This window comes from Cnephaeus nilssonii (assembly GCF_951640355.1).
Source record: "Cnephaeus nilssonii genome assembly, chromosome: 20".
NCBI lineage: Eukaryota > Metazoa > Chordata > Mammalia > Chiroptera > Vespertilionidae > Cnephaeus > Cnephaeus nilssonii.
The window spans coordinates 48,310,528-48,323,494 of NC_137091.1; the positions used below are offsets into that span (position 1 = coordinate 48,310,528).

Sequence of the window (12,967 nt, forward strand, 5' to 3'; positions counted from 1 at the left end):
TTCTCAGCAACGGCCAATAATTCTTTATCTTAAAAATCTTTTCTTTCCTTAAAAATAAAAATAAATAAAAATTGAAAAAAGTAAATAAAATAAAAACAGTAGATGCCAGACCATTACTGAATCTTCCCCCTAAGAAAGAAGGAGGTGGGGGAAGGGAGACACGAGGTGATCCAATATGGACGCCACTCCCCAAGACAGCCAATTTGAAAGGCCTCATCTTCACCATCTTTATTTATTTTCCAGCTAATGACTTAAAGCTTTTACAAATTTATAAATGCATCCGGGATTTCTGTGCACATGCAAGGGAAAAGGCCAGTTTAAAAACGAGTGCGCATAGTTTTGAGCTGGACTTGACCTTTTTCTGTGTACAGAATAAAAACCTGAGACTATTTTGGCCTTAAAGATGGTGGAGATGAACCGGGGAGAGAGATAGAGGCTGGTTTCCCAAGGTGATTTGGGGTGACTCTTTTGAAATTACCCACCCCGAGGCAAGTAACCCCCAGGAAGTAGATAATACTGAAATGTTGATCTGAGTATGCCTAGTATGAAGTCTAGATGTTATAATTAATTAATCTATTAATTGACTATGCCTTATATTTTGTTTGAAATGTATCCTTAAAAATGTAAAAGTATTATTGATTTGAGAAATGCTAAGTATTTAATTTTGCTATCTAAGATTTAAAGCTCTGAAAGTTTAAGGTCTCTTTACTCTCCATTAAAAGGTTTTAAAGCTACACCCTTTTTTATGGAGGGAGGGATGGACGCGCCCTTCCCCTAGCGTGTAGGTGGGCTGGTTCCCGCCAGCGGCCATTTTTAAAGAATGTTCATTTGCATTTCAATGGCTACACCTTTTGCTAGCTGACCTTCCCAGAAAAGGTCAAGTGGCTAGGCCAACCCCAGCCAGAAAAAACATGATTTAAAGTTAACTATTAGATTTTAAAATTTATTCTTAAAAATATAAAGGGTTATTAATAAAGAACTGCTAAATATTTGACTTACAAACTCTGGAATTTTAAGGTTCAGATTGAATTGTGAGAAATTATAGAATTGTGGTAACTAAATGCCTAGAGTATAGCAACTTAATTTTTGAGAAAATAAAATGTGTTTTCTCTTAAATAATTAGGAATTCAAAACATGTTACTTCTTGGTCTGATTTAAAAAAGAGAATTAATTCTGCGATACAGTTTAAATTTAATTGATATTCTTTAAGATAATTTAAGTATATAATCTTTAAATCATATATATACATATATATATATATATTATATGTTTGGCCTTTCCAAGGTATTTCAAGGTTTTGAGAATAGCTTTTAAGACATTTCACAGGCCCTTAAATGTATTTCAAAAGTCTATTCTCTCTTCATGGAAAGCTTTATAAAATAATGAAAGTTTTTGCCTGTAAGAAGGGCAAAAACAATATATTTAAATATAGCCAACATTTTCAACAGCAGTAGAATTTCTAAAAAGACAAAAGCCTCAAGCAGCCTGCATTTTTGGATCGGCTGGAGGTGGGACAGTGTTCATACTTTTGGATCAGACCAATAAAATATCAAACCTATAAGTTTTACTGAATAGGTTTCTTTGCTTTTTAAATTAAAGATATCTACTTAAGTTACTTTATAAATTGGATTTTTAAAATATAATCAATGTCTCATATAAATTAAGTTACATGAGAAGCCAATGTTTTTATAAGTAATTGAATCCTGGCTCGTAGCCGCCAGCATTCTTAATTAAGCTAGAGGCGGGGCAACATTTGCCGCTTGTGAGGCAGCCGCCATCTTGCCTGCCTCTCTGGCCACGTGGTTACTGCCCACCATCTTGTAATAACAAAGGCCAGTCCCCTTCCTTTAAATAAGCCAATGTCTTTGTAAGCAATTTAAATAAGTTTTCTAAAAAGGGTTACTGAAGGCTTCCCATGATTCCTCTGTATATTCAAATAAGCCTAAGAGGATACTTTAAAAATATAATTATAAATTTATAAAAAAGAAATTTTAAGATTTTAAATTCTATTTCACTAACATTTACAGTATAAACTGAAAATTGTTATTAAAATGTTAAATCTGAAAGTAAATTAGTAGTCAGCCTTACTGTAAGAATACTTGTAATATAGCTAGCTAGTCGCCTGAGGCTTGCCTTTCAAGCTGTAACCATACAGGTTGCTTGTTGTAAAAAGAAAGACAAAGATCCTTAAATGAAACTCTCTATAGCCTGCAGATTATTTTGAGAGAAAATAGAGTTTTCCTTCAAACATCAGAGATTGTAATTGATAATCAACGCATCAGACCTCAGAAGGTGTAGATAAGAAAAGATTAAATGACTTTTAGAAATTATTAGGAGACTTTAACTGGTTAAAACCTTTTGTGTACAAAAGAAATTGATAGCCAGTTTGAGATTGAATTGCCATGGCCTAGAACAAAGAATATTCTTACATGATACTTTAAAATTTCATTATAATTTTTGATATTTTACAACAGCACATTGTACAATTATCCCAAACTTACAAATTAATTCTTTGAATGTTTGGCAGCAATTTAAAAAGGACATGAAAGAATTTAATCCCTTCCACTGTGTGGAAGGCCCCTTGGGAAAGCATTTGAGCATTCTATATTGACCCTTCTTGCTCTTTTTGCCAAGAGGGACCCTCTTCTCACAATCCAATTGCCCACAGCTGTTGCCTGAGTTTTCTGTTCATGCTGAGGTTAAAGCCTCATAATGACTGGCACCATGGATCTGTCTCTCGCCCAATGGCGTGAGATGGGCCCTCCCTGGAGAAGAAACCTGGGTACCCCAAGATCTGTGATCAATGCCAGGGCCCCACCAGCAGGCGAGGGGATCCCAAGGCAGGTGCTGGGCATGGAGGCCATAGGGGCGTAGGCTACCAAGGAGACAGAACTGAACCTCACATCACCCTGCTTGGCCCCGGAGGATGGCTGGTTAGCCAGAGACGGGTAAGATTCCTCAAGGGAGGAACAACCTAAGACAGGCACAGTCGCAGAGGGGCCATCAGGAGAGAACTTGGGGGTCAACAGAGGTGGGGCACAGAACCTCACCCCCCCAACATTGCAGGGGCTTGAACACTCGCCCCTTCTGAGGGAGTTCTCCTGCCCCATGGCTGCTTCGCGCTTCCCATGCCAGCTCAAATTGGGATCCAGGCAACACAGAGTTGGCTGATGGCAGCTGCCCTATACCTAAATCCAGAAATGCTCAGGGCTTTCTTAAGGATGCAAAATAATCCTTTCCATTAATATTTACTGAGTAAACTAAGATTGTTGTTATTTAATGAGTATTAAATTTGACAGTAAAATAGTCAAGTTTTCAGATTAATTTAAATTGGCTAATTAAAAATAAGTAAATATTCAAGAAAATGTAATTGTACAAAAGCTGTTCCTAAAGTATTAACCAAAATTTCTATTGATAGTTCATTTCATGGTAAAATTACTTAACATGCAATGAACCTAAAGCAGTCATATTTTGTGCAAAAATTAAAATTTAAAGTTATCAAGACTGCATTATAAAAATCTTCCAAAGCCTCCTAAAAATTAAATAAAAAAGGGGGATAGTGGAAAAATACCATGTAAGAAAAAATATCCTGTAAGTAAATTACATCTAGAAAAAAATTTTTACTTTGAAAATTAATTTTCATACAGCAGGACACCCATGAAAAACATATATGGTGTCAAAATAAGCCAAAGGAAAATTGTTTGGGCAAAAAATAAAGGATCCCAAGTAAAATTTATAGAAAAGAGTTCTCTATTAACCTTGGTCGAGAATGTGTTTGTATATTTTCAGAAAACAACTCCTAGACCATGTGGATTCCTGCAACAGAGAAGAATTAACAGGAATGCTCCAGCCATGAAGACATTTGGCCCTTGGGCATTTAGAAAAATAACCGACCTTGTAAAATAGCAAATAGATTCAGCTTTAGTAAAACCCATCCAGGTTCACTATCAACGCCTGGAAATGGCCGATAGGTGGGACTCGGTTTACCAAGAGCGCGAAAACCTCCAGACCCAGACTCGCTCCTTCCCTACGGGGACAGCATCTTAACCAGAGGGATGCTTACCTACGCTCTGGCCAGAGCCAGAGGTATGGGTATCAAACCGGGTGCAGAGCAAAGCATTGCAAGGGAAGGTTCAAACATTTTCAACCTCCTCTGGATTTCCCTGAGAGTACACCTGGTTTGCATAGAGGTTGACATCAATAAAAATAATGGCTCTGCCTCTCCTCCCCAAAAGATGTCAAGAGCCACACATGGTGGGCATACAAAGCCCACGGGAGGAACCAGGTCAATGTCTCCCCGGTTGGTTAAGGCCCACTCCCTTCTCTTAAACAGAAAGGGAGGAGATGTCAGGAGCCAAGAGTCAATGACAAATTAATTCTAACATTATTTTAGTAAGCTAATGAAACAGAACCTCATGGAAACTTGGTCCTCACCATTGGCTTACTTCCTCATGCCTGAGGACAAAGCATTCTTCGCATAGCTGCCCTTCAACCGCCCCATCCTTTATCTTTAGTCAACACCCTTTACGACCTTAGCCAAATTATCTAAGTCCACATGATCCTCTCAGCCCCTATCCCTCCTAGACATCTCCCCTTCTAGAACTTCCTCATACCCCCTCCCCTGCCTGCAGCCCCTGCTGGCAAGCACTGATAGGTCCACAGTTCACTCCCCGCGCCCCACCTCCCACTCCCTGACTTGGATATAAGGCATCGCTGTAAGAATAAAAATTTGAGGCTTGATCAGAAACCCATTTGTCTTGCCTCCATTCTCCGCGTCCCTTGTCTCATTTCTCTTAGGTTCGTCTCTGGTGTCCGTGTTGTTGCCCCGCGGGTCGGGGCACTCACCCCCCAGAGTTTTGCGTCCATTGTTTATGCTTATATGCATGCATACATGTTGGTCATTCTTTGTAGAGGAACCCCAGAGACCATGGCAGCTTTGCAGTTAAAACCTTCTATTATTTTGGATGCAAAGTTATTTTGTATATTTACGGCCTGACCAGAGGTATGTTCTTTGGCATTAGCTGTCCCTGCAGTGTTTTCCAAGCCATCACTGTAAGTTCCAGGGACAGCAGGATAGCAGAGACTGAAATGAAAGCCCCACATTTTTTACTTTTCCAGTGTCCAGTGCTGAGTTTGTACAAGGTGGTAAACATCAGTTCCTATGCACGTGCCACCCAAAGGACTGACAAAATCATTGCAGAGACAAGATGTTCAAAATTCTTCTCTGCTTTCTGACATCCCCATGGGGCATTCATTTGTATATGTATCTCCTGATATTTTGTGACCAGGACTCATCCGGACCAGGGGCTTTATGAATTTGTTCTGTTACAGGACATCCTATGGGATTCAGATCATTCAAAGAATTCCGTGCCATCTAGACAATAGTTCCATTTTCTGGTACTGAAGTGAGGAATGTTGAGGAAGTGTATTGATACAAAATTCACCTAAGATTTTTTTTTTTTAACGTGGCCATTAAGAAAGTAGATGAACCAGACACTGTCTCTTGGGTTGGAGGGGGTTCTTTCTTCATTTTGTCCAGAATGCATATTCTTCTGCTTTGGTGTGAAAAAAAATTTTTTTTAATATATTTTATTGATTTTTTACAGAGAGGAAGGGAGAGGGATAGAGAGTTAGAAACATCGATCAGATGCCTCCTGCACACCCCACACCGGGGATGTGGCCACAACCAACATACATGCCCCTGACCGAAATCAAACCTGGGACCCTTCAGTCCGCAGGCCGACGCTCTATCCACTGAGCCAAACCGGTTTCGGCTGGTGTGGAAAATTTTAAATCAGATTTCAACATTTTTTTTCATGGCACACGTGAACTAATTACTGAAATTCAGTGGTCTACCAAGGTATATAACTTGACAATCTGCTAAAGTAAATGTCTGGTTTTATCCATGCACACCACACAGCTTTTTACTGAATTGGCTGTTGTCACTTATTTTATCGACAATCTATGGGTAATGTAGTCTTTGCTATTGACTAAACAGTCACTGTTGCTTGTTTTAATAACTCTTGCAGCACACCAGTTAGCTTGTGTGACACCCCGGTTGAAAATCACAGCTGTAAGCATACAAAATCCATCTTGTCTAATGTGTCATTTAAGACCACTTTTTCCTTATTGATTTATTTCTCTGGGAGATCTATTCATTGATGTCAATGGGAAGTTAAAGTTCCCTCCTATGATTGTATTAAATAACTTGAAAATGCCAATAACTATATACCTATCAGTATTCACTCACAATATAAATGGTTTCACTGCTTCAACCAGAAGACACAGGGTAGCTGAATGGATAGAGAAAGAAGACCTTTACATATGCTGTCTACATGACACCCACTTCAGATCAAAAGACACAGCATGAAAGTAAAGGGTTGGAAAAAGTTATTTCATCTCTACCTTTGGGCCCCAAAGAAACTACTCTGCAGAGAATGTTGCTCTAGTGAGAGCTCTAATCCTGGACGGTGGACATGTAATAGGCATGAGGATAACCGTGCTCAGAGTTAGCTGACCCCTGTGGGAGCGCTGACTTTGAGTGAAGGCAGCACATACAGTGTTTCAATGCCCAGAAAGTTGTGGAAGGAGCTGGAGCAGGTCAGAGCAGGCCTGCTGGGAACCTCAGGTAAAGATGCCTCTCTTTTATGTGAACCACTTAATTGATGGCTTTACATTCTCTTTCTAAAATTTGGAAATCCAATAAAGGGGAAAACTGCTCTTGTGGGTAAAACAAGTCATTTCATGGAAATGAAATTTTTATAATGCTGCCCTAGCTGGTTTGGCTCAATGGATAGAGCTTAGGCCTGTGGACTGAAGAGTCTCAGGTTCCATTCCAGTAAAGGGCACATGCCCGGAGTTGCGGGCTCAATCCCCAGTAGGGGGCAAGCAGGAGGCAGCCGGTCAATGATTCTCTTGCATCATTGATGTTTCTATCTCTCCCTCTCCCTTCCTCTCTGAAATCAATAAAAATATATATTTAAAAAAAAGAAATTTTTAAAATGCTGTGGTTGCAATACTAATGTCAGAAAAAAATATACACGTTGAAAGAGAGGCCATAATAATGGAGGGATATTTTCTAATGATATAGGGATCAACTTATCACGAATATAAAACCCTTGTAAACACTTATGGATGCAAAGTAGGGGGACCTGAGTCTATAAAGCAAATATTGGTGGACGTGAAGGCGGAGATTGATCTTTCCCCCTGGGATCTTTGTATTTTGGTTGGTGATTTGTAGCACTTGGGGAAACAGGGATACTAGATGCTTCAAGATTATGACTTAAAATCACTTTCCCATCTCATAGACTGTATTTTCCCTGATGTGCTAGAGTCTTTGAATGTACACAGCATACATTTTGATGACTAATTTACTTAACCTTTCTCTGTTTTTGTGTTAATGTCATATCTCAAACTATTGTAAAATCCGAGGTCAGGAAGAATTAACCCTATGTTTTTATCTCAGACTTCTTACATTTAGCTCACATATGGTTTCTATGTCTTGGATAAATTGTAACCTTTTTTTATTGCAGTCACCTGCTCAATGAGAGTCCCCAGCTCAACACCAAGGATTTTTGTGAGAAGGATGTGCAGAGTATAACAAATGGTTACTGTTCAGAAATTACATTCATGTTACATTCCAACACTAATTATGTCATTTAAAACCCCTCTTTTAACCTTAGTTCTATCTTTGAATTTTCCATTTTCTTATCAGTTATTAATACTTCTGAGTCAGAAACACCCTAATTCTATTCTGTAACCTCAGATGCATTCATAAAATCAGGCAAAAGTGTTTCTTCTATCAGTGTTGGGTTTTTTTCCATAGGTTCCTGCGCATTTGTGTAAATTAATACATCACTTCATATGTAGTCTCTTATTTCCTGGTTTGTGTAAAGCTGCCAGGGCATCCATCCAGATGGGGCCCCTAAGCAATCCTTACTGACCAACCTGGCTCATAGTCCAGAGCTACTTGCAGGCTCTAGTCCATGTGTGAATAGACGGCCCTTCTCAACGTGATCACCTCACCAAAGCCTGTGGCTGGGTTCCTTGTTACTGCCTCTTGTAGAGACACATAGGAAGGATGTTCATTTCCTTATGTGAACATAAAAGGAAACAGGAAACCTAGCTTTCAGGTTTTTAGTGACATCATTTAAACCCAGAATCATTTTAAACCTGAAATAACCTAATATTCTTAGTTCTTTTTTTCTATGGAAATTCTGGAGATTGTGCTGGTGGAGTTTGCATCAACCTGACCACATCTCTGTGTTCCACAGACATTTCTAAAGTCTTATTTCTAAGACCGGGCTTCCTGGTTTTCTCAGAAATAATATGAATTTTGAAAATTTTAAAGTATTTTTTTTTTAGAGTAAGTTCTTTAAATATATTTTATTGATTTTTCACAGAGAGGAAGAGAGAGGGATAGAGAGTTAGAAACATCGATGAGAGAGAATCATCGATCAGCTGCCTCCTGCACACCCCCTACTGGGGATGTGCCCGCAACCAAGGTACATGCCCTTGACCGGAATCGAACCTGGGACCTTTCAGTCCGCAGGCCGACGCTCTATCCACTGAGCCAAACCGGTTTTGGCAATTTTAAAGTATTTTTATCCTAACAATTTAATAAGATTTTTTTTTAATTAAAAAAAATTTTTTTTTTTCATTGCAGCGAGGAAGGGAAAGGGTGAGCTAGAGGGAAACATCAATGGTGAGAGGGAATCATGGATCCCCTGCCTCCTGCACACCCCACCCTGGGATGGAGCCCTCAACCAGAGCATGTGCCCTCACCATGAATGTAACCCCGACTTCTGTTTCACAGTCCTATGCCCAACCACTGAGGCACACCATCTGGGCATGTTTTATTATTTTTAATAATTTAATGCTTGAGGTGAGACAGATTGAAAGTTTGGAAGGTACATTGCTTTTGGGGGAAAAAAGAAAAGCTCCCAGGACTCAGCTTATGCTCGTGTCTACTCACTATGCAGAGAAGGTCCTGCTGTTTGTCTATAGATGGAACCTTTTTCAATGAAACATACTTTGTATTAGATGCTCACTAACATATTGTGATAAAAATTGTTGTGGGTACAAAGGGAGATATTATTAGATATTGATCAATGGTTTTACTTCTTTTTAGGCTTACATTACAGAGAATGTGCTGCCATACAAAATGTTGCACAATTAATGATTCCTTATTGTTCATTTTTGACTCCTGGATGTGCCCCAAACTGGGCTTGAACCCGCAATCCTGGCTCATTGGGATGATGCTCCAACCCACAGAGTTACTCCTTGGCCAGGACAATACTAATGAATCTTTTTGTTGTTGTGAATCTTCACCTGAGGCTATTTTTCAATTGATTTTTAGAGAGAGTGCAAGGAAGGGGGACCGAGAGACAGAAATGTCTCTGTGGCAGAGACACGTAGATTGGAACCTCCTGCAAGGGTCAGAGATGCACCCTGCAAGGTAGATATGGCCCCTTTACGGAAATCAAAGCCAGGACTCTCAGTGCAAGAACCAATGCTGTAGCCACTGAGTGACACCGACTAGGGCCAGAATTAACGATTCTTGAGCTAAAAATATGTCCCGTTGTCTCCTTCAGTGTCTATGTTTGACAGGTTTGTTATCCATACATGACAGAACACTCGAAAATAGAAAACAAAACATGAAATGGATTCGGGATTCAGGGTGTGGTCAAATAGGTTATAATCCTTTATACGCTAAGAGTCTGACCTTTCATTCCACCGGTCGGTATGACCTGCACTGACCACCATTGGGCAGACGCGCTGACGGCTCTGACCAGTAGGAGAGCTTGGTGCTGTGGTCTGGCTGGTAAGGGAATGGGCAAGACTGGCCGGACATGCCCTTTAGCCCTCCCACTGTCTCTCCCAGGCCCCGATTGTGCACCGGTGGGGTCCCTTGGTCTGGCCTGCACCCTCTCACAATTCAGGACCCCTCGGGGGATGTAGGAGGTCCAGTTTGGGCCAGATGCCCCCAGGCCAGGCAGAGGGACCCCACCAGTGTACCAGGACTCTAGTGATAATATAAGAACTAAACATTCTGGCCCGGCCTGTGTTGCTTAGTGGATGAGCATTGACCTATGAACCAGGAGGACAGATTAGCTTCCTGGTCCCCAATAAGGCTGCTGGTGTGAGGATGAAATTGCCCATCTACCCAGGGATGTTTTGACCCTCTAGTTCTTCATCCTCACACAGACCATTGCAATTTTTTTTTGTTTAATGAAAGTGCTTACATGAATTCCAATTGCAGTCATGTTCCTGGGCTCAAGCCCCTCCCCACCTCCAGCCCCTCACTGAGATCCCAGTTCCCACAGAGTTGCGTCAGCTTTACTACCAACATCTGCCTGCATGGCTCGGTGGGGGGCAAATTAGCTGCTGGCATAACCCTTTTCAACTGTTCGTTTCCATCACACGTGGGAATCTTTCTGAGTGCTTTCCTAATATATTTGAAGCTAACTGTGAGAGTCACTGACTTCCAAAGGTTACCATGGGAATAGAGAGGAATGTAGACAGGCAGACATCACTATCGGAGGGCGTTTCATTCCATTATCAATTTTAAGGAGGAAATCCACAGGAATGTCTGAAAGTTGGTGATCACTTTTACCACATCATTTCTGGAGGTTGCATTTGCCCCTGTGGGTTGTATCCTCTCCCACAGAGAAGGCTCCTGTTTGATGCAGGTGAGGCTTCATCAGGGTCTCTGTCAGGGCATTCTCCTCCGTTCCATTGGTGTATGGATCTCTGTTAATCCAGGATCACACCCACTTGCTTATTCTTGTTTTGTAAAATGTTTTTCAGTGTAAAAAGTGAATATGCCACTTTTCCTATATTTGAAGTATTTTGCCTCTCCCGAATCTCTCTTGCTTAAATTACAGCCAAAACTGTCTTGGAATTTCTATAGCTAATCTATTTATTATGTAGACACTTGGACATATTAAGGAATGTCTTTCAGTTTATCTGTATCTGCCTTCTTTATCATTGTTGTGTCGTTTTCAGTGTGTAAGTCTTTCACATCTTTGTAGAATGGATTGTCTTTATGTGTTTATCTGTTTATTATATGTGGTGTGTTTTCTGGCTTTGGCGGGCAATACTAAGAGGTGATATATATTTTTTGGACTAAAGCAATTAAATACTTATATAGGTTAAACATAATCCTCTGGTCTGATGTACTCTACCTTAGAGGTTTCTAAACAAGTAATATCTTTAAAGTAAATAAAAATGTATAAAACTCGAATGAATTCCTATATTCATGAAAATACTGGAAAATAATCAAAATAAACAAAAAATGGTAATGGGAATAAGTAAATTGACAATAGTTATTCTTTTTTTTTTTTTTACAGAGAGGAAGGAAGAGGGATAGAGAGTCAGAAACATAGATGAGAAAAAAAAAAAGAAAAGAAACATAGATGAGAGAAAAACATCGATCAGCTGCCTCCTGCACATCCCCTACTGGGAATGTGCCCGCAACCAAGGTACATGCCCTTGACCGGAATCGAACCTGGGACCTTTCAGTCCGCAAGCCGACACTCTATCGACTGAGCCAAACAGGTTTCGGCTATTCTTTTAAAAAAAAAAAAACATATTTTATTGATTTTTTACAGAGAGGAAGGGAGAGGGATGGAGAGTTAGAAACATCAATCAGCTGCCTCCTGCACAACCCCCACTGGGGATGTGCCTGCAACCAAGGTACATGCCCTTGACCGGAATTGAACCCGGGACCCTTCAGTCCGCAGGCTGACGCTCTATCCACTGAGCCAAACCGGTTTTGGCAATAGTTATTCTTATAACTCTTTTAAATATTGTTGATTTTAAAATTGCATTATTTTGCCCTAATCGGTTTTGCTCAGTGGCTAGAGTGTCCTCTTTCAGAGTGAAAGGTCCCAGGTTCAATTCCGGTCAAGGGCATATACCTTGGTTTCAGGCACATCCCCGGTAGGAGGTGTGCAGGAGGCAGCTGATTGATGTTTCTCACTCATTGATGTGTCTAGCTCTCTATCCCTCTCTCTTCCTCTCTGTAAAAAAATCAATTAAAAAAACTTTAAAAAATTGTATTGTTTCCCAAATATAAGGAAAACTAACAGGAGACATTCTCCATTAATATACACTGAGTGGCCAGATTATTATGATCTCTGAACGCATAGTAATCTGGCCACTCAGTAAATATATATAATTTTTTTATATTATTCGTGCATGGGTGGGGTCTGGCCATCCTGGCCAGGGGGCGGGGACCTGGACGGTTGGCTGGTCTGCCTGCCGGTAGAACTCCTGGTCCAGGGGACAATTTGCATATTATCCTTTTATTATATAGGATATACCCTGAGTGGCCAGATTATTATGCATTCAGAGATCATAATAATCTTGCGACTCAGTGTAAATGTCCCATTAACTGGGTTATAGGGACTACTAAAGTCAAAATATTCATTTAAAAATGCATTCCCAGATCACAAAGACTTCAAAGACCACAAATTACAACCAGAAAATTTTTATTCCTTGAAAAATACGTAAATTAAAATCTTTTCCCCACTGTGATGGATGGGACCTTATCTCATCAGGTGCCTAACCATGAATGGATATCTGGGTCTGTCTCTGACACCCCATCCACCTGCTTCCCTAACTCAGCTGCCTCTCCATTCAGATGGGGGGACAGGGAGGGGCTGAGAGAGCAGGCTGCCCTTCCCCTCCCCCCTCCTCACTGAGGGTTTAAGGATCCAGGCAAATCACAGGCAGAAAGTTTCTGGTTTCAAACCCAGTCTGCCCGCCTTTTGAATTCTCTGTAACTTCCCTGTGAGAATGTGTTACCGGCTGTGAAGATCCTGGAAAGACACCTCCTGGGACACGTGCAGCTGAAGGGCAGGCCCGCCAGTAGCTCTCAGCACCGCCTCTGGGATCTGGAAACTTCTGTGTGAATTCCAGATTCCTTCTCCCCTCTTTATGCTTTGCCACAGCTGCCATTTAC

General features: G+C 40.6%; 1 protein-coding gene across 3 annotated transcripts in view; it reads right to left on the reverse strand.

Annotated features, from left to right (window-relative positions):
- LOC307116464 (uncharacterized protein) overlaps positions 1-12,967 on the reverse strand; it is a 204,750-nt gene that overhangs the window by 25,329 nt on the left and 166,454 nt on the right. The window lies entirely within an intron of this gene.